The 22,003-nt window shown below is 48.4% G+C and overlaps 1 long non-coding RNA gene across 1 annotated transcript in view; it reads right to left on the bottom strand.

Annotated features, from left to right (window-relative positions):
- Positions 1–22,003, bottom strand: part of LOC143175151 (uncharacterized) — a 168,639-nt gene that overhangs the window by 80,676 nt on the left and 65,960 nt on the right. Inside the window, exon 2 of the long non-coding RNA XR_012999826.1 lies at positions 6,142–6,386. This is a non-coding gene — a long non-coding RNA (uncharacterized LOC143175151). The remainder of the gene's footprint in view (positions 1–6,141; positions 6,387–22,003) is intronic.

Genomic DNA, 22,003 nt, shown 5'->3' with positions numbered 1-22,003 from the left:
GCGGCGCGGAATGTTCGCGGTCCGCCGACCACGACCCGCAATAAACAGCCCTGGAAAAAACAGAGCGAGCCGCGCCGCGCGTAAATCATCCCTCGAGTTTACGTTGGATCGAGGGTGGCCGGGAAAAAGTATCGGACGGACGGTTCGACGAGATAGAACTTCCCCGACGGACCTACGCGTCGCCGGAAATACATTATCCGAGGAGGAGGCCCGCCGCGCGACAAATGCAACCGCGGGGATGGAGTTTGATCGGGATTGCGATACGTTTGGCCGTTGTTTTCGCTTATTTCTCCCGTGCGCCGGGAGACGTATTGTCGTCTGCCGGGCGATTATACTGTTCGGGGGCACGGGATTATTGTGAAGAGGAATTAATACGGGTGCTTTGGAATTTGAGTTTGCTTTTTCTCGTCTGCGAGAGACGCGAAGACGGGCGATTCGGATGTGATATTGATCATCGGGGGCGAGGGATTGTATAGAGTATTAATAGGGTATTAATACTTGATGCTTCTATACAAGCGAATCATACGATATTTATAGACATTGAAGGGAAACAAATTTCGAAGTGGATATCTTCGATACTATCGCGTGAATTGCTCTAAAGTCTCTCCTTCCTACTTACTTTCTTTCCAAATGGTATATACTCGTGATTGACAGTTCTCTATATATTCCATTACACTTCATCGCATCAATTTGGTGTTAATTCCGACACGGTATCGCAAGATCAAAACAAAATCCGTGGTTAGGCATGTCTGGCGTCTAGAAAAGGCGCGAGGCGATCCTCAATTTCAATTTGCGGAACGTACACTTATCAGGGCGTGTCGGGCTGACGTTTGACGGAACAGGAGTACTTCCGAGATTAATTCCCGCGCCTCCCGGCGTTTTGATCGGCCGTGGCACGACGGTGAAATAACTTCGAACACCTTCCTGCGATCGGGGTGCTCTAGAGCGGAGGGTTGAGGAACGAGGTGGTGGCGAGAGGCGAGAAAAAAGAGTAGAAAGGGGAAGAAACCCGGCGGAAGGTGAAGCGGGTGGGCAGCGTGTCGTTTGTATCAATTTACCGGAGCCACCCTCACGCCCACTAACTTCGCTTCAGATTTAATCTAATGCCGCGTCGAGAAGGGTAATTCATTAAACAAAGATCCCCGCCCCAGCCCAGCTGCCGGCGGCCGCTATAGATCCCTCGGTTCGGCTGGAAAATGAATATCAATCGAATATCAATCCGAATTTTCCTCGAACCCCTATCCTTCTCCCGGGGCGATCTTCGAGGAATCGGATTACCGGGGAGCTTAAAATATCGTGGCCGGCGAACGACGCGATAGCGAGCTGCTCGATCGCTCGAGAAAAGGATATTACTTATGGATACACCTGCTATTTATAGCACGACCGATAGCCCACCCCCGCGTCAGTGGTTTTCATTGCTCGCCCTCCCCCCTCCCGTCCCGATGACATCGCCGCTTCCTGGATAATCCGTATAGGTTCCGAGTATTATCCATCGGTTTCCGTTACGTCCATGTTTCGTTTTCTCCCCTGCCACGTCGCGATATATTGGACTGTTTGGGGGTGGTAGTGGAAAAGTTGACTAAGAAGGGGTTGAAAAAAAGATTCCGTATTACGAGGAGAAAGGAAATATTTTATCCTTCCTGAATTTCTTCGGAAGCTTTTGAGCCGCGATTGAAGGGGAGGGATGAAAAGGGCGGAGTAGATGGTCGGAGACACGATCGGAGTCTTCGCGAAAATTGCGAACGCGTGAAAGAACGCGAGCTCGAAGAAACTTTCGAAACGACCGTCCTAAATCGTGCCCGCGACCGTGACTTCTATAATCGTGGATCGTCGATTTATCTGGCGAATTAGAAAAGTTTAATTACCCGCGACGTATTTCATGCCGGTGCTACCGCCGCGGGGGTGGCTCCCGTGTGTACCGCGGACGCATCGCGGAGCAGAATATTCGAAAAAACCGCCGGCGCACAGTGTGAAATGAAATTGTTTCGTTTTATTTGGTACCGTTATTTTATCCTTAACAATTCATTAACGGGGAATCAAATTTCACTGTGTATTCTATGAACAGCGAACGTCAGTTGAAACGAATGCCGCGTTTTATCCGCGGCGAATTTATGAATATTCACAATCCTCGCGGTGAACACGGCCCGAAGTTTCAACGAGAGTTCTATTTTATATCGCGATCCGAATGAGAACCGAACGAATTAAGAGATCATCGACCGTAATTCTTAACCTCGAACTATCTAACCCTCCTTACTCGGCGCACACTCGCGACTGGGAATCTTCCGAATTCGAAGAAACCGAGTGTCCGGAACCGCTCCGAAACGGTCGACCGGGAAAATTTGAATTCCGAAAACCGGCGCACCGTTCGCCGCGACGGGAATATAAATTCCGGCGCGATATTCCGCGGGCAAGTTCGTCGAAACAGGTAATAGAGTGAAACGTTAAAACGAAACCCATTATCGTTAAATAATTTAATGCCTCGGGAAACGTTCCAAGCGAGGAATGCGGCCCGAATTCTCGCATAAATTTCGCAACCGCATAATTTCCGGCGACTAGCTCCCGGCCCCATAAAAATGAGCAATGTCCCGGGACAATGTATCGAGGCGAGTTTCCGCGAGCGGCCGATCTCTTTCGCGGTTACCAAAGGAGCCGAAGTAAGAAGTTTTCATTCGGACGATATTGGCGAAGTAAAGGACAAGGGTCGGCGAGTTTAATTTCGTATTTGCTTTAATTTTAATTTCAGCCCCGCTCTGCCCGCTGGAAGCTCCTCCGGCCGTCGACCGACGAGGGCGGCTCCAGGCAATTATGATAATATCTTGATCCGATAATGGGACACGGTCTTATTCTTACGAATTGTCGCGGGCCGGCTGGCTCCGGGATAGAAGAGCGCGGTACAGGGGGTTGGCGGGTCGCGCGGAGGGGCGGGGGGGCACGACCGGCGCCGATTTCACGCTCGAGAACTCCGGGAATGGAGCTAGCAAAGAGGAATTAAGATCTCGCGAAGGCTCTCGTTCCGACAATGCAAAGAACCTGGCCGTAGCTGGAACGTGGATCGGAATAAGACGGATCGGGTACGACGAGGATGACGAAGATGGGGAGGCCGAGCGAAACAGGAGCATCGTTTCGAGCCCGAGGGACTGAGACGGACGAAAGGGTAGAGGAGGCTATAGCGGAGGGATCGAGGAATAAGGAACAGCCTGGGCGAAATGTGCCGGAGGGGGTAGCGGAATCGAGAAGACGTAGGATGAGGAATAGAAGCAAGGGGTCAGAAGGGACATTATACTTCTGCCGAGTTCTCTGTCGTCAGCTCTTTGTTTATATTCCCAGGACAGCCGACGGGGACGGGGCCGTTTGACATGTCGCCGCTCGCAATGATGTTAAAGGGACAAAAGGGGGTAGGAAACGTTCCGCATCCCCTCCCGCCTAGCGCGCGACCGCTTCTACCCGGCTCGCTCCGAATCGGCGTTCTCGCGGCCATTGAAACGCACCACGGAACGAACGAACGAACGAACGAACGAACGAACGAACGACGGTGCACAAGCTGCCGGTCGTACGCACGTAAGTGCCATATCATTATGCGGCCGGATAATGAACCCTCGCGAAGTGTTGGTGGGATAAGTAGCTTCCTATATTTCATGAAACGACCCACGGGGGGTTGCGTGTTGGTTCTTTTTTTCTTCGTCTTTCCCTCTCCGCTCCCCGGTCTTTATTTCTTTTTTTCCCTCCTCTTCTTTCGTGCGCGGTTAGGTACGAAGGGGAGCCCCCGTTTCAAGAAAGAAACACGGAAACGGACTTCGAGGACCATTACACCGTAATGAATTATAAATCATAAAAATCGTATTGAATCGTTTTTCACGCGTTAATGCGCGCCGTTCGAACATCTGCCGCCGCGCCGGTCGCGCGCCGGGGCGCAGCCACTTTTTCTGCCTTCATTTATTCCGTTTTACGGCGGAATTAAGCTATCTTTATGCCGGCGCGGAGTCAGGATTCCCTTCGCGCCTGGCATCTGTCGCGCGGTGTACTTTACGTTTTTATATTCGATGATTCTTTCGCGCGCCGGGGATTTCTAATTCGACGGAGCGCGCGACGATCATTTCGTTGGCCCTATTTGCGCGGAACGCGGGATATTTCTTGATGTTTCTTATCGTGTTTATATTCGATGGTTACCCGTCGAGGTTCATTTATGAATTACAAGAAAGTTTCAAAAGAATAGAACTGTTTCTAACGTTCTCGGGGGAATGCAAAAAATTGTTAATTGGTACACGGGCACTTTGTTGGCCACAGAAGGGTCAGCGCGAGATGCATTCTCTTGGCAGTTTTGAAAAGCTTAAATACGATGCATTTAAAACACAGTTTTTTCACTGAGAAGGAAGCAGAAAGTTCAATGGAGGGCTTCATAAAAATGCGTCGGTCCATACTGGGAAATTTATAAAGATCTCTCAAGAAAAAGTAAATAAGCAAGAATAGCGGGCTTCTGGTAAAAAGCGGAGCACAGAAATAAAGATGCTGCAGTGGGAAGCGCAGGATGTATATTCCGCTACAAAGAAAATGGTGCTATTTGATGGCGCTCGGCTGTGATAAAGCACAAAAGAGTGTATCTAACATTAATGTGCAACGCGTTGTAACAATTATTAATAACCTTAACCCTTGACCTTATAATATCGAGTGAAACCGTGGAAACACTATAAATATGAATTCTATAAATAACAAGCACCCATAAACTGATATAAATATACAAACTAGTAAATTCTTTGTGACTAAAAATATTTAATTTTCCTACTAAATATATAATCTATTTCTACTGTAACATTATTAACGATAAATTCTCAACTCTCGCGAGTCTAGTAATAAAATAGATAACAAGTTAGAACCTACGTTCACTTTTCTACTCTTTTGCCAACCCTTAATTTCAAATAACCCGAGTTCGAGGGTTTAATTAAAATGCTGTATATTTAATTACCTAATTTGCCCAACAGTTTAGAATAATCATTTACACGTTGTACGAGGTGTATCAGACTAACCAGACATCACAGTCGACGCAACGCGAGCACGTGGCTCGTTTATTATTAAAATAACCAACGTCGCGCGGGACGGGGCTGCACGTGACCGGTAATTTTCCCTTAATCTTCGGATATCTCCGATCCGCGTAATCTGCTTCGCGGATCAGCCGGCGGCCCCCGTAATTATAGAAATAACTTCCCCCCTATCTCTTTAACCCGCGACCAGCGCTACGTAACGGCTGGAATATCCGCCGTCGAATAACTTCGAACAACGTGTCCCCATCCCTTGACACTTCATTACCCCGAAATAATTAATTCCTATCTAGTAACGAGGTACCGGTCGTTAAAGTCCGCGACACTCGTAATACGCCCGGTTAATGATATCCATAGCGTGTCAGGTAGGCAACGGCAGCTCGCGTGCGCGTATCATAAGCTGACGCGGGATGTACAGCTTACCTTTAAATATTTCACTCCTCAAACCACCCCCCCCCCCCTACGGCGGCTCCATTGTTGGGCGAACGCCCGCGCGCTCATTCGTCAGGCCCACTATTTAATCTTCTCACTGCTAATGGAGAATATTTTGCATCTATGGTAATATGCCTAACCGAGTATTATATTTTCTATACTCATTTTTAGTAATATTACTTACCCCTTATCAAAATTGCAGGCGTACGGAATTTTCAAGTTTCTGCTGAGTCATTGCATTGCGAAACTATTCAGTTTTAACCTTTTGCAGTCGAAATTTTTTCACTGGATATAATCAACGTTTTCTAGCGAGATATAGAAGATATTCTTTGAAACTAATTAATGAGAAAATAAACATGAGATAAGAATGCTATTTTTGTGTCAACATTTCACGTATTGATGCATTATACAAAATTTAGTATTATATATAAGATTTTATAATTTTGTTATATCAAATCAAGTGGTGAGTCACGTCTCAGGTGCAAAGGGTTAAAAGAAGTTATGACAAAAGTTACAGTATGAAAATGATAAGAGTACATTTTCTTAAATTTCTGAGAAGAAACCGTTAGTTGCCTACTGTAAAATAAGACATTAGCAATTGCAAAATAACAAAACAGAAGCCAGTTATTTCCTCTGGTTCCAGTGTTAAAATATCATTACAAAAACTGAAACTCACCCTCTTCCGCCACCCTCGAGTTTCGCCGTTTATATTCCGTCCCTCGCAAATCCGCGGAACTACCTCACACTTCCGTCGTCAACTCATCGTTCACAAAATAATCGCTGTCCCCGACAACTCCGCGATCTTCCGCCGATAAACATTTAAATCATCCCCAACAACTCTCGACCGTTCTTCGGTTATTACTCCCTTCCGCTGTTCTCGTTTCTTGTGTCCTTCCCGAAGACCGGCAGCCAGATAAGAACCTGCAAAGAAAACAAGAAAAAAGGTCGAAGGTTAGCTCTAGTTTCCGAAAGTTACATCGATTACGCGAGAGTCAACGCGAGAGCCGTTCTCGCGAGGTTATTTTATCCGGCCCCGTCAGAGGATGAAGCGGCCGGCGGCGGGGCCAAAGTTTCTGTGCTCTATCTTCAATCTGTTGTTGAACTTTGCCCTCCCCCGAACTGCGGAAGGTTAATTTTACAGTACAACCCCCTCCCCGCTCCGCCACCTCGTAACGAGTTCCGAGCGCAATCGCACATTCAATTGAACGAGCCAACGTACATTTCGCCCGGCCCCTCTCCCCCGGCCCCTCCGCCGTTCTTCCTCGTTTCCCGGCTTCCCTCTTCCCTTTTTTTCCCTTTCTTCTCCTTCTTTCGACAAAACCGGCTATCTGGCGCTCGCGACAACCGTGTCTCGCCCCGCCAGATGAGAGTTAATGGAACTCCTTTCACAGCGTTTCCCAGCGTCGCGCTACCAATTTACGTTTTTCTGATTAGTAAAACCGACCCGCCGCGAAAAACAGTTGCCGCGGTCCGCGGCGGGAGAACGCGGACGCGCGACAGGTCTTATCGGCTCGGAATGAAGCTGTCTCTTTCGAAAATCAGTTCCGGGACCGGCGGAATTGCGACTTTCAACGGGGAATTGGGGGCGAGCCGCGCGGCTGACGGCCGGAGGCGTGCCGGGTATTAACTGCCGGTGCGGCGTCGCTCTAGGAAAAACCTTAAAAGGAACGTTGCAAATTAGAGGGCGGCCGCGGGGGCAGGGAGGGCCGACAACCCCTTGACTACCTCCACCGCGGCGCGGCTAAATACCAGTAATTAAAACGTCGAGGTTCCGCGCAACCGTCCCATTTATTTGATATTTGTTTGGCAGCGCGGTGCATTCGTCTCCCAGCGTTCCATTTCCATCCCTCTCTGCCCCCGCGCTCTCAGTCACGCGCAAACACCTCGCGATTTCTCGTGTATACACGGAGCTGTTGCACGCGTCGGATGGCGCGGAATTTCTCTCGCGGTCGGTTTCTTTTTCAATTTGCATCGTTCCCAGTGAAATTACGTTAGACTTCTTAATTTGTACTTGGCTTATTTGTAAAGAATTTCGTTATATTTAAGTCAAACACATATCTGCGAACAGAATTGTACGTACTTATAATAATAAACGGTTGTATCATATGCGTAGAAATAGTATTCTTTCAGGATCGAGCTAACTAGAAACAAAAGCAACTCACGATCGGTGAAAACGAACCGAGGAAGCTTACAACGAATATTCGGTCTTTTGAAAATATCTGATTCCACACCTCGCGGCACCCTTCGATTCAAAGTCGGAAGGCCCCGCGAGACACGATCTTCGAAGGTACGCCAACGAATCTCGCGGAATTCGGGAAAGAATCGGCGTTTATGCGGATTCTATGCGACTCGAGGTGGAGCCAGCTAGTCGCGTACGTGTGCCGCGAACGCGAGGGAGCAGGTGAACGCCGCCCGAATATGGCGGTGTGTCGCTGCCTCGGCGATGCAAGACCGTGCGACAATGCGTCCGCATGCAACCGCACACGTGCATTCCCCGTTGCGACGTGTTACCTCGGCGCACACAACGCCGGCACGCGTGCATCGGTGTGCCCTGGTTTCCGCGCGGGGTGTATCTTCGGGACGTGAAAGGGGTAGGACACGTTTCGGGAATGCTTTTAACCCTTAAAAGCGGTAAAAGGGGCCGCGTAAACAGGGGCACACGCACACGGACAGGCGCGCAAACACACGGAAGCGGTTTGATCTTGTTTTCGCCTCCGCGCCGGAATCATCGTCGGGCGACCGCGAACGAAAAGCTTCGCCAGGAACAATCCTTTGGACGTATCGCGAAATATATTTTGTATACACGCCCCGCGGAAAGTTCCAGCGAATTGGTCCCTCCAATTAGAATCGCTGCTAAGAGTTCCGCGTACTTGCTGTCCCACTTTCCGCGCTCGCGTGCGGTGAGCTGCCCGAGACACTCGCAGCGACTGTATGCAATTTCGAGATAAAAATTACAAGGGCGTATTGTTTGAGACTTCGCGCGACTTCTCTTTCTCCGGGCGAGCTTTTTCGCGGCCACCGTGGAAACACCGGAGATGTGTAATCGCGTGGCACAGCTTGGAAGGGAACGCTCCTGTAACGATAGAGGAAAAGTGTGACATTACAATCTAGCTTCGCGAAATTTCGACCTCGGGAGAACGAATTTTTTGATGATTTCCAACGTTGCTCTTTGTAACACTGAATTGTAGAGAATTTTCAGAACTGCTGTATATAAGTTTTTCCACTTGCGACAACAATTGAGAAGTAAAGGTTCCACGATAGATTTAATAAACAGAATTACCACCATAGTCAACCGAAGGAAAATACTATCCCCTACTTTCCAACGCTCTTCCGAGTAATCTACTGCCAATTCCAAATACAACTCCTCCTTGCACATAAAAATTACCAACAGCGAAGCAACCTCTTCGCGATAAAAATAAAACTCACGAATAAACTACACTGTCGCCCTCCGAAAAGCTCAACCTCAACCCCAATTCAAAAACCAAAATCCCTCCTGAATCCGGAAATCCGGTCACACAAAAGGTACGCTCAAAAGCTAAACCGCCCCGGCGTCGCTGTGAAACCGCGGATTCGTAGAACGTTTCTTATCCGAACGCTGTCTGCGCGCATCTCCGCGGCACACGGTTACACACAGCCCGAGAGGGTGCAGAAATCCAGCGTGTCCGCTCGAGTCAGCGTGACAGAACACGCTGCGAGGTTCCAGTGTCGCTCGGCAGCGAGCAAGAAGGGATCGAATCGCGTGGCTGAGGGTTGGCGAGCGGCGGGGGCGGCGGTCGGTCGTCGGGGACGTAGTCGGGGATCGAGCGAGGAGAGAAAACCGCGACTACCGCGCGCTTCGTTCCGCAGCTGTTGCCAGGCCTGTGTGTTACGACTGTGCACGGTTTGTTCATTCGCCGCGCATTTGACTCGGCGAGAAAGAGACGGCGAAAGGGAACGAAGGGAACGACAGAGGGAGAAACACGGAGAGAAAGAAAGAGAGAGAGCGAGCAGAGGAGGAAAGGAGAGGCAGCGAGAACAGAGACGAATAGAGGGGGAGTGGTTCTAATGAAAGGAGTTTATTAGGACGCGCGGCGTCGGACGAGAAACGAGAGACCGAGGAGAGGGGCCGAAGGGTGGATTTGCATCCCTTATGCGTAATTTCGCTTCGATATTAGATTAGTTGGTCCCGCGTTATCCACGCCTCGGAATTACGGCGTAGCTGCGCTGATTAGGCGTCCGGGGAGCTCCCGCTCCTTTTTCCCGTATTCCCTTCCGGCGGCGTCTTTTTACCTCGCAGGCGAAATAAAAGCTACCGATGGCCCCATTGTCTCGAAATTAGCCGGCTGAATGTCGCGCACCGGTTCCCCGCTCGCTCGCCGTGTGCCGAGGTAGGATCGATCGTCGCGACAGTGTTTCCATTGTCGTGCGCTTCGCCACCGGCGTTGCATCCGCGCGGAATCGGAAAGGGGAGCCCTGCGTCGGCTCGCTCGCGATAAAGCGGGCCTTCGATCGAGTTTCGGCGAGCGAGCGAGCGAGCGAACGGAAAAAACCTGTCGCCCCGCGAGTTCCTCCGACGAAAGTAGTCGAATCGAAAGGCGGAACGGTAATTCGAGACTTTCTCCCTCCCGGCCGCGAGACGCTATTGTGAGACTTCCTCTTTGAACCCCCTCGACTCTGCTCCATTAGATCCTGGTTCCTGTGCGCTCGGAGGTAACGAGAGGAAGGCTCGCGAAGCGCCGAGCATGAGGAAGTAACGTTTAACTTTGCTGCAGGTCGTTTGCTGTATTCGGTTCGTCTACGAGCTTGATATATTATCTCGGGGGAAGTTGGCGAAGATTTCTTTGTGATTCCGTCGAATTGGACGGCGACGGTGGAACGAGGAGTCGAGCAAATTGTGAAGAATTCGATAAATTTCACGCTGGAAATGGAGGTCGAGGAAATGAGGAACGTTGCAGGGTTAATATCCGAGATTCGCAGCGAGGTTCAAACTTGACAAAAGCAATTTCTAAATATATCTCCTCCGATCCTTAATTCGCAAACAACCATGCTTCAATCTAAAAGAAAACGATTCACGCAGTACCAGCTCTCGTGCATTGCAAAATAAATACCTCGCGGGAGAATTAACCGTTAAGAAATCCTCCTCCGGCGCGTTTAAAATCAGACGTACCGTGTACATCGTGGAATTCATTCCAGCGAGCGGAGGATAGAGTGGTCGCCGCGATTCCGTTGAACTTTCGTCGGTCTCGTTCCGCGACGGTGGTGGCGCGCGGTCGTTCGGATTTAAAACGCGGCTGGGTGGCTGGCCGACTGTGAATTTTAGGGCAGGGCCGTTTCCGCGACGAAAATGTTCCATTGATGCCGCGTTTATAGGACCGTTTATACGTGACACGTATATCCACGATATTCTTGTAAGTCGTAGAAACTTTAACAATATCGCCGCGTCGCGCGCGGAAGGGCGGCGAGATTTTAGAGCCGTCGGTTATGATGCCGGCCGCGTCGCCGTTCCTCACCGTAATGGTACTGTTAGCGTGACCTATGTGCCGCGGCCGGGCTGTCGCCGCGGCTACGGCCGCTGGAAATTTTATTTAAGAATCCCATTTGCGTCGGTCGCCCGCGATCGGTAGGACATTCCGCGCGACGACGCGCCGGGAACGATCGCCGGGCAGCCGGGCCAAATTGTTGCGCGCCCGACGAGACCGATTCCCACCAATAAAGCTACAATGGAGCATGCTGCGCGACGCTGGCCCACCCTGCGCCCCGATACTCTTCTACGTGAGCCGAGACACCAATGCCGCGACGCGTCCCCCGTCTCGTGACCCGCTTTTAACCCTTCGCGGCTCGGAACGTACTCGACTTTTACGGAACTCGCATCGAAGTTGTAGGAATCTGTGGCTTAATGTGGCGCTGTGTGGATTTATTTCATTTCGTTCGGTAGAATTTTCCTCTTGCCGTTGTTATATCGTTGTTGGACTTATCGCTGGAATATTGTAAGTGCATGGGGTACAGTGGAGAAATGTTCTTAAGGGTTTGAGGATGTTACTTTACGCTGAAGTTATTAATTTTCTTAACAGGTTCTTAAACAGGAAGAAATTAGTTTGCAAATTACTTTCTTTACATCGCTTCGGGAAACTGTTGTGTTGCACAAGGATCTGCTGCATAATTGTTGTTCGGAAAAATTCGCTTTACGTGGACATTCTTTGTTCGTAGTAAATGCACATTTACTTTGAAGCTGGGACATTGAACGTAGCGAATTAATTGGGAAAGTTACTAACTGGTTCGGGATGGTCTCGAGACTACGCGTTGAGTTTAAAGGGGTTGAGTATTTCAAGTTGAATATTTGGAGTCGGTTACATGGAGAATCGTTGAAGGTTCTGGGCCACGAGGAAACATGTCCGCGAAACTGCATTCGATATTTACCAGTTGCCAGACGGTTTACTGGCCGGCAGAAAAATCCCAGGCTCGATCAATCCGGCGAAGTAAATAATAATGAAAGCTCATCGATCGGTCGGCCGGACCGGCGAAACGCAGCTAGCCGGCCGGATACGGGGAATTACGAATCGTATTGGGACGCGGCTTGAATATTCAAAGTGATTTAACATTTCCTGACCGATAGTAGCGCGAACGTTGTTCCGGCTCGCGCGCACGCCGCGGCCGATCGGCGAAAAATCGGTCGCGTCCTCGATAATCTTCGCGTTGAAACGCTCGCGACTGGGCGCAGCTGGCGATAACGTTATCGATAAATGCACCGTGTATTGCATAATTGCGGAATCACCCGATGACGCGTGGAAACCGATGACTCAGTCCCAGACGGAACCTCCGTCGATGAAATCATATGTTCCTTCGTATACGTAATCGCCTGTTCCATTCTACGATATTCATTAAAGATTCCTTTCATTTGTCCTCAATTACATCGAATAAAACCCAATAAATGAAATCATATTCAAATCAATAAACGTTCCTCTTCGACAAATATAGAAATTCTTTATCTTAGGAAACGATTGAAGAGTGTTAAGCTATTAATCGGTTACTATTATTAAGCTCTTCTTCACGAGTATTTATCTATCGAATAAACTTTGTGCTACAATTGAAAACAAACAGATTTTACCAGTTCCAACGGAAGGGATTCATTTAGAGAAACTAAATACTAAATGGAACACCGAAAGAACAATTTTGAGATTCTAAAGAAACACGTCACGAGATTAAGAGAGTTCGTGTGGCATATATACGCGTAAGATACACAGAGGCGTCTGAAACACATGCATTCAACGAGACTGCCGGGTAAGCGTGAGTTGTCACCGATTCCCGGCACGAAGTTCCCTTTTAAGTCAGTTTATATGTAAAGGACGGGAACGCTTATGTCAGCAGAAACAAACAGAGGGTGCGGCGGAGGGGAAAGTACTAACAGCGAGTTGCCATTGAAATCCGAGGAAGTATGAAGTTGCCTACCGATCCGCGTTATCATTGTGCAAATTCCACCGAAGATATCGCGACGCCAGGAACGCGAGTGTCGCGTTGAATTTCGCTGGAACTTTAATCTAGTTTCGCGGATACCGATCTCTCGATGAGATCATCGATCGACCTGCGCGACGGTTTTTTTACCGTGAGTCGGTCGCGTCGACGCACTTGACGTTGCGGCTCGGTGAACAAGAACATCGGGCGCGTTGCGCGCACTTTACGTTCGCGTTAACGCAGTTTCAATTGTGGCCATTATTTCGCAATATCCTGCTGTAAAACGACCAATGGAAACGTATTATCGTTATTATCTCCCGACATTATCGGTCCGAGCTGTGTAGACGCGCGCGCGTTCAACATCGTGATATCGGCGAGAATTACGGTCGGAACGCGTGCCCGAAAGAACGAAACGCGCGGTCGGAAATTTGAAATTCGCTCTATGAATCGATTAGTAGAGATACGGCCGCTAAGTCAGCATAGTTAACTCGATCGCCAATAATCGGGGCCATTAATAGCTGTTCGAAAATGTTCGAGCCAGAAGTCCGCCGTTTGACGTGATTGTGCCGAGAACCGATCGATTCTACGCTGAATCGAAATGGTTTGGACCGTCGGAAGAATCGATGTTCGAATTAATGGGACCGTTCGGAGTATCTGATCAAACTAGTTCATTCTATTCTAAACCCCACAGTGTTCGAGTTCTATAAATTCAATGAAACATTATTCTACCAGAAACGTTTCATTGATCATTACCGAACGATGCACAGTTCAGATCGAAGACAAAGAATACTCAAAGGAGGAACAAAAACGAAGGAAAAAATTAGCCAAGGCGAGCTAAGAGCTCGCGCTGGAATCAATATCCGAGCGGCTATAGTTAGTACGGCACGAAATTTTTGCAGAAACGTTTATATCCAACGGTGGCCTGGTCCCCAGGCGATCGGCGCACAAAAGAGAGGCGAGTTCTACTTCGTTTGTTCGGTGGGCCGAAGCCGGTGCTTACTACCACCGTGCACGGCGGTCCGCGTTCTTCGACGTTGTTGATCCTCATTGTCGTGTAGGGCACGATCAATTGAAAGCGCTCGCAGCGGTGAATGTCCACCGATATCAAGTTTCCGGTTAAATGTCGTTCAGGTTGTGCCGGTGCAGCTTGAAAGAGGTCTCTCCCGTACCCATTGAAACCAGATCATGAACGCTCGTATAGTTGCATTCGACGTGGATCCTACGCGACAAATTAACAATCTAGAATGGCCGACGAGCAAAGGGAAGAACAAGGAAAGAGGGAAAGAACGAGGAGACGAGGAAAAAAAGCCGGAGCCCCTGGCGTCGCGATGGCCAACGAAGTCCATTCGTGGCGGAATCGAAAGGAATCGCTGTCGCGTCGGTTTCCATTCCTCCTCCTGGTTCTCCTTTTTTCGTTTCCGACCGCGGTTTCGACGTTTCCGAAACGACAACAACGCCGATAGCCGGCGAAACAAACAACGCTCTACCATCCGGATCGAATGATACCCCACGCGAGCTTTATTTAATGATTTTTTCCTGCCTCCTATTTTTCTTCTTTTCTCCCTCCCTCACTCACTCACTCTCTCTCTCTCTCTCTCTGTCTCTCTCTTTCTCTTTTTTTTTTGGTCGGTGTATACCTCGGTAATTTGAAACCGGACGTACCTTTCAAGTGTCCTCGTAGCCGGCGTTTGTCGAACGGCCGTCGAAAACGATTTGCCAGCGTTTCAATTAATGCGCCACACGCGTTTCCAGTGGCGGCCGATTCATCGCGGACGGGAAATACAGCGAAAAAAGGAACCGGGCGGACGAACGAGCGAGCGAGCCGACTGAAAATTCGGGCGCACCGCGAGAAATCGATTTAAATCGGACGGACGCGGGCCCGGGCTCGCCGGAATCCGCGCGGGTCTTCGCAAAAACCGAGCTCATTCTTCGGATTCGGGGACTGACTTGCTTTCTGCGCGACGGGATAAAAACTTCCACATGGTGGATACATTCTGGCTGTGTTATCTGGTTTCTTTGTGGCACGCTGACTGAGAGGGGGGTGGGGCTTGGTTTATGGATATGGGTTGCGAAGTTCTAATTGTTTGAAGTTCGGACGGTTCGATCTGTTTGAAGATCGTTCGGTTCGGCAGATCAAATGAATTGAAAGTTGTATGGTCGGGAGATTAAAGTTTGTTTGAACTTGGAACGCTTCCAAGTTTTTTCAAGTTGGAATGCTTCAACAAGTCCACGCCGGCAGTTTAAATCTTCGAACAATAAATTCGAAACGTTCGGACGATAACGTTAAATTTCAAACAGTTGACTTAATTTATATGGTACACTCTTTGATCGAATCGTTTTTGCGTTGCTGTGTCGAATAGTTCTAAGAAATCCGAATTCGAGGTTAATTGGACGTAATAAAGAATGAAGACAGTGAGATGCATCAGACGTTTTGTAGTCTTACTTTCAAATAATGTTTAAATGAGAATATAAGGTTTTACGAATCGAACTCGGATTGAGATCATAGTTGCCGAAGAAGTTTAGCAGAGGATCGATACCGAGCGGTGGTTTGCGTTCGGTCTACGGTCAATCTTCTCGAGAAGAACAGCTTTTCGAGAGAAGTGCCTGTCTCATTTCCGGCGGCCGACAGTTCGTTTCTAGCGTGCGCCGCGGAAAATACCGTCGAAATGCGGTTGTTGTTCGCCTTCCGCAGAGCGGCAACAACGGCAGCTTCATTTATTCTTCGAAAGTTCCGCGCCCGTGTACCTATCCCGGGCGCGTTGTTATGCACAGTAAAATTTTACTACGGCACTTTTTTACAATTGCGGTCGGGACGCGGCCGAGCTATGATACCCATTAATTTCACCCCCTTGTGCAAACTCGAAGGGAACACACCCCTGCGCGTGCTTATCTCCCTACGTTCACGAAACCAACTCGAGCTTAACTCTTCTAGGATCAACAATTTTAAAGGAGTGCTTGGCAAAAAAAGATTCAGAAGAATCTTCGCTACGAAATGCACTGAAATATATACAGAATTCCACGGAGAATGTAGTTCCCCTTGATAGGAGCAAGGAACATACTTGTATGAAAGAGAATTATGTTTCTTCTAACATGAAAATATACAAGTGGAATTAAAAAGTTAAGAAAATAAAAAGATAGAATGATAGAAAGATGGAAAGATAGAAAGATAGAAAGATAGAAAGATAGAAAGATAGAAAGATAGAAAGATAGAAAGATAGAAAGATAGAAAGATAGAAAGATAGAAAGATAGAAAGATAGAAAGATAGAAAGATAGAAAGATAGAAAGATAGAAAAATAAATAAATAGAGAAACAGAAAAATATAAAACTATTTCTAGCTAGAAGAAAAGTTAACCTAAAGTTTTTCGAATAAATTATTATAACATGTCATAGTTAGAGATAACTATTTCGTTGTCTTGAGCCTAAAAGGGTTAACGAAATTATATTTTGAAATTCAAGCGCCTCGAGGAAGAGTGGCAGGATGAATTCGTCGCTGAACTCACGATACGATTGTCCTTTAAATTCCGATGCGCCCGGCCCTCCAGCCGGAGGTTTTCAATTTTCTTTCCCCTCCGAACCCTTTGGGCTTGACGTCTGCCGGCGCGTCTCGATCTTTCAATAAATTGTAAATACTGCCGAGTGTTCCAATATTGAAAGACAGTCGCGGACTGATTGGCAATTACTTTCAGACCAGCGATTCCTCCCTCCTTACTTTCCTCGGTGCCTTCTATTTTTCTGTCCGTTATCCGTGACTTTGTCGGGGGACACGTAAACGGATCGAGTAATTGCTCGAATATAAGAGGAAACACGGGTGGATTGCGAGATCTATGCGAATTTAACTTTTGATGCAGCTTGCAGTTAATCCTTGATTGGACCATCTCACTTATGGCTAACGTAGAATGTATTCGAACGCATAATAATCATCCCTTACGCATCTATTTACTACCTACATAAAATATCATATCTACCCGTGTATTATTAACGACAACATATCCTGATATCGATTCGAAACACACTGTTCCGTCGAAAATATAAATCACAAATAAAATTGCAAATACGGTGTAAAATATACCGAAATAAAGAACGCACTACAAAAAAAATATACCATATGAAATGTGAACACGCCACCCCCGACCTTTAGATGTTTAACGAATATGTAAGGTTAATGTATTATCATTGATATAAATGAATCAATATCCATACGTTCTCGTTCGATTCTCGCGCACCTGTAAATGCTGTTACTGTAACGACACGGAATAAAATTTTAACGAAGCAAAATGGATATTACAGCTCCGGTGTACGTGATTTATCCGGCGTTATTAAAATATTTTTATAATCATCCCGATCCCATGCACGGTATTATACAGTTTCAATTACCAACATATAAGCATCTCCTTTAGCAAAATTTTACGTTCGTAAAATGAAAGTACAAACGTAAATCTGATGAAAAACCAGCGTGAACCGGAAAAACTCGGATTTTCCCAAAATTCTACTTCCCATTCAGCGATATTAGCACCGGATTTTGTATTCCGCGTTCGGCACGCCGAACGAACCGTGCGAACCAACATCGTGTTCCAAAAACTTTCGCCGGAATCGCGAGATTCCGTCCTGCCGGCAGGAATGTTTTTTCAGGCGTCGAAAACGAAAGAATACGGACACGGCCTCTCAATGAATCTGACCAGGTGTTCGCCGGCGGTGACACGGTATTCGTTTTATACACTTTGCCACCGTGTCGCACCGACAATGACAGACATGTTTGACAAATACCGATGGCCGGTCTGTGGGCGCGAGCGCGCTGGTCCCCGCGTCCGCGCGCGCCGATTTCACCGGCGCGACTGAAATACCGCAGCCCCGGAAAAACCCGATGTAAATCAAATCGCCGTAAAGCACGCTATTGTCTGACACATTATACTCCGCGGCGCGGCGCTGTCCCGCAGCCCGAAATTTCTGAGCGTCATAGATCGACGCTTTTATACGACCCGTTAAAAGCGGTCCGAGGAATGTCAGAGGCTTCCAGCACACCGTGTTCCCGGGACACTCTGCCCCCACTCTCCCCTTCGCTGTCTATGCAGAATGTTTCTCCGGACTTGGCAGTTCACTCTATTTTTCTGTTTTTCATCCTCCTTTTTTCCTGTGCGTGTGTGCGTTTTTTTTGGTTCGGAAACTACGAATCGATGTACCGCGAACACGGGATAAACCGCGCGCTCGTTATTTTGCGAAATGGGATCGCGTGTTACCGCTCGAGGCAGATGACATTTCGAGGAATGCAGCTCTTTGGGAGTTATCGTTCGATTATGAATTAATAGGTTAACCGAACAACCCTCGAAGCTGTCAGAACTGAAATATTCACTCCGAGGTGAACCCACAATGCGCAATAACTGAATTAAAAGAAGTGTATCACTCGACTTCGTCGGTTGAACGTTAAACTCCCCTGTCTCGAGGGGTAAGCCGCGGACGCTTAGAATCAGAGGATCAACCTTGAAAGCCAGGGAAGACGTTCAAAGCCTAAAGTCAGGAAAAGAGCCGCTCGATCGCGAGTCGATTAAAAGTCACAGCCGTCGATGAAAGTGAGTCCGCCGGGCCGTAAACTCGCCGCGGAAGAATCGATACTCGGTAACGAAAAGTCTGGAGCGTTTCGAGGCTCGAGAGGACTCGTCGCCGGTGACTGCTGCGTAACCGGCGGGTGGGTTGGCCGAAGCCGGGTAGCCTTTTAATAACATCGATTCCCATCAAGGCCGAGTATCGAGGCGGCGCGGTGCGGCGCGGTTTTGTTTGCCGAACGAAAAAGGGCTTTCAGAGGAGCATTCAGACGCGAGTATTTACGGGGAGGGTCCTCCCTTGTCCACGGCCACTCGAGAAGCCACGGAATCATCGAGGAGTATCGCTACGCCGGCCGGTCTCCCTTTGACCCGTCCCTCGTTCTGCGGACCGCCCCACCTTGGGGGCAATTAATCCCTTTCGCTCGATTAAACTCTTATCCTAGCTTTAATTAAAACTTCTTTTTCACCGGTCATTCTCGCCGGGCCGGGATCCGAACGAGAACGCGACCAACCCGCCGCGACCAGGAGGACGCGATACGCCTTCTTACATGGAAACTGAATCTGCCGCTAATTGATTTTCGTATCGGAAAGGAAAGTTCGAAGTGGACTGGGATGGGGTCTTTAAGAGGGGCAGACTGATTGGTCGGAGAGATTTTTTAAAATTGTCTGTGGAACTATCGAATGGAACTATCAAATCGGTTGGAATGTGTGTGGAATTATACTGTTGCTGGAAATTGAAGTTCGAAGTGACAGGATGAGTTTGGAACGAGTCTAAGTGAAAATCTTGAAGGAGCGATTGCTTCTAATTAACTTGATATTCGAATGGTAATGCATACTTCGTATTGTACTATCGACGTACAGCGTCTAACAGAGTTTCGAATACTCCGAACCATTTAAAGACAGATATAAACCCACGATCCAAGGAATAAACTGCTCGTTCCAATACACGGAATCGTTCAACGGATAACTTCGCACTCGACCCAGTTCGAACTGTTCACCTGTTCAAATCGTTCGGACGATAACTTCGTGTTCCTTCTTACGCAGAAACCGAATCAACCCGCTAATTGATTTTCGAATCGGGGAGGAAAGTTCGAGCGAAACGGGGACAGAGTGTCGAGGGGATCGGCCTGGGTGGGGTAGCACTCGATTGGCTCGGGCAACGTCTGCGAAGGAGATCCGTTTGAGGAAGTTCGAAGCGGCGAATGGCGAAACACAGTGTAAATAAGATAAACAACGGCCGTGGCGAGGGGGCGAAACGAAAGTTATCTAGCGCGAGAACAAGTGTTCCTCGCTCCCTCTCCGTTGAGCACCACCACCTGTCCGGAAGACGAGCGTGTACGTGCAGCCGCCCACCAACGGAGCCCTAGTCAGACCTATTTCTGGCTAACGTCGGAGTTTAGGGTGCCGCCGTTGACTTTGGTCCGGGTATTTCTCGCCCCGGAAACGAAACTTTCATCTATCCGGCTCCCATCCCTCCGCCGCCTCGCTGGTCATAACGATCCTCGATCTTCCAATCCCAACAGGTTTTAATTACGAGCGATCCTCCTCGCTCAGCCGAGAAGTATTAATTACATTTCTAGACAGTCCGGCTTGTCTCTGTTTCCCATCCCCTGATTTTTATCGGGCCGCTTGCGTAACCCGAGCCACGTGATCCTCGTTAATTATGCTTCGATAAAGTAACTCGCCGGGGATTAAACGATATCCCGCGGAAGGGCTAATGCCGGCGCGACGAGCAACCTCGACACGCGCCACGGATCACGGGGTTTTCAGCTTCGAATTTTTCTGGTTCGATTTTATTGCACCGGTGCTTTGACCACCGGGGATTATAGTGCTTCCGGTGGATGACCAGCGAACTGTGAATCTTCTCGCGAAAGAAGATTGTGTGTGGTTGTTTTATTCCGTTTGTCGCGGTCGTGCTCGTCACGAGCGCATAAATATCGGCTATCCGGGGATCAGATTTCTGTAATAAAATGCTCGTTGAAAAATTATTCGATCGGAATCACTCTGAATAAGTATAGAGATAATTATAATCTTATAATGCAACCACTACTCCGCTTATCGGAATACCGATCATTCTCCTCGAACCAGTGACACTTTTTATCTACGTACTAATTCGGAAAAATGTTGATAATTAAGACAGGGATCGATACTGCACGCAAGAAACTCAAGTAAAAATCAACTGTTCCCCTAACTAACAACACACCAACTAACATCTCGCGATCCGCCACCATTTTGAGGCTGAAAGCAGCACGCAACGTCAGCCGATCTTCACTTTCCCACTTACAGCCTTAAACCCTCCGCGTCTACGGAGACCGTGAGCCGCGCGGATTCCCCGAAATTCAATTCACCGCGGCCGGATACACAATACAAATCATCCTGGATCATCATCGATCAAGCAGTGGGTCCCCCGACGCGACGGCCGGACAAGAATGAATCAGCGTGGCTTATTCAGAGCGTATCAAGGGCCCCGATCCCGCGTAGTCAGTCGTCCTCGTGTTACACACAAATCGAAGATCTCGATACGGTCTCGCCGGCTCGCGCGTATAAATACGTGTCCGCTCCGAAACCCTCCCGCCCCCTCGGAGACCCTCGCTTTTTCTTCTCCTCGCGAACCGTAAAGAGAAATAGAGAACCGCGCGGAGATCGGCCGGCCACTTAAAAATTGATCGAAACCTTTTTATGAGCGGTCCTCCAACAGGGGTGGTGCTCCGAATATCGGCTCGGATCCGATACCACGGACGGGGCGGGGGAGACAGAAGGGGGAGACCGGTTCGCGGTCGTTCGTGCGAGTTCGGCAGTCGAATAATCGCGAGCGGATCCCCTGCGCCGCGTCGCGCGACACATTCTCCTCGATATCGATGCACGCGATACGGAAGATGGATCCGCGAGAAATGCAAAGAATGTCTTCTTGTATGTTTGCAGATACAGTGGAATGATAAAGGAAACGCGACGAAGACTGTAGATAGAATGTGTTCACTACGGTTTTGACGCGAAGATTAGATTTCGGACGATTGAATGTTAGTTTGATAATGGATTAACACTTTATTTTGATGTGCTCGTGTACGGATGCGGGGTTGAGCTTGAGAGATTTAAAATAAGAGGAAATTTCAGCGGTGGATTTTAACGATTGAACGTGATTTTATCATTGAAACGGTGTACGACTGTCGAATTCATTGATTATTCGTTAGCAGCTATATTATACGTGATTTTAACGGGTGCAAAATAATAGAAAATTCATGTGCGGCCACTTGAACGGATTCCATATGAGATTTTTCATGGCGTGGCTCACGATGGAATTGATTTGGATGCAACGAATGTGGGGCATCGGGTTATTAAAAGTATTGCCTCGGCGTTCCAGGAAGAGAGGATTGATATACTTCGGGGGATATCCAGTTTTCGCTTCGCGGAATTATTTACGATACCGCGGCCACGGGTTTAATGTGGACCGGTCGTCGAATATCGATGTCATTAGACGGCTCTAATTCGCGTGATCGCATTTTTTAACGTTCGGCGATCGGCGAATTCTGGAGCGTTCGATGACGAAGCGCTTCCTCGCCGTTGCACCGCGATTT

Source organism: Nomia melanderi, chromosome 12 (assembly GCF_051020985.1).
Source record: "Nomia melanderi isolate GNS246 chromosome 12, iyNomMela1, whole genome shotgun sequence".
Lineage (NCBI taxonomy): Eukaryota > Metazoa > Arthropoda > Insecta > Hymenoptera > Halictidae > Nomia > Nomia melanderi.
Note: the sequence above shows the minus strand (reverse complement) of the source record. Positions and strands in the feature narration are given on the sequence as shown.